The sequence below is a fragment of the Nothoprocta perdicaria genome, unplaced genomic scaffold (assembly GCF_003342845.1).
Source record: "Nothoprocta perdicaria isolate Ctin4 unplaced genomic scaffold, notPer1 scaffold_203, whole genome shotgun sequence".
Taxonomy (NCBI): Eukaryota; Metazoa; Chordata; class Aves; order Tinamiformes; family Tinamidae; genus Nothoprocta; species Nothoprocta perdicaria.
This window is the reverse complement of record NW_020455239.1, coordinates 708,648-709,051: the sequence shown is the minus strand read 5'-3', so window position 1 is coordinate 709,051 and position 404 is coordinate 708,648.

Sequence of the window (404 nt, the reverse complement as noted above, 5' to 3'; positions counted from 1 at the left end):
GAGCCGCCGTGCCCGCCACCCGCCTCAGCGCTCGCCCGTCCCGGGCGTTTCCCGGCCACGCGCCGGCCGTTTCCCGCCGCGGCGTTTCCCGCCTCGCGCGGCGGTTCTTTGCGGCCCGCTTGCGAGGGGCAGCGCCGCGGCGGGCGGCAGCGCGGGGGCTTCGTCGCTCCGCGGTTTTCGCTCGTTCCCCCCGCGAGCCGCCCCGTGCGCCCCGCGGGGGACTGGAGGCGCCGGGGGAGCCGGTGTCGGTCCCGGCGCGCGCCGCGGTGCTGCCCGTCAGCCCCGCGGGACGTTGCGGCGCCGTGCGGGGTGAGCAGCCGCGCAGCGCGGGGAGGGTGGCCGTCGGTTGCGTTTCTCCCCGTGGCCGCCTTTAACCTGCTCTTGGTTGTGCGATCGGGAGAAGG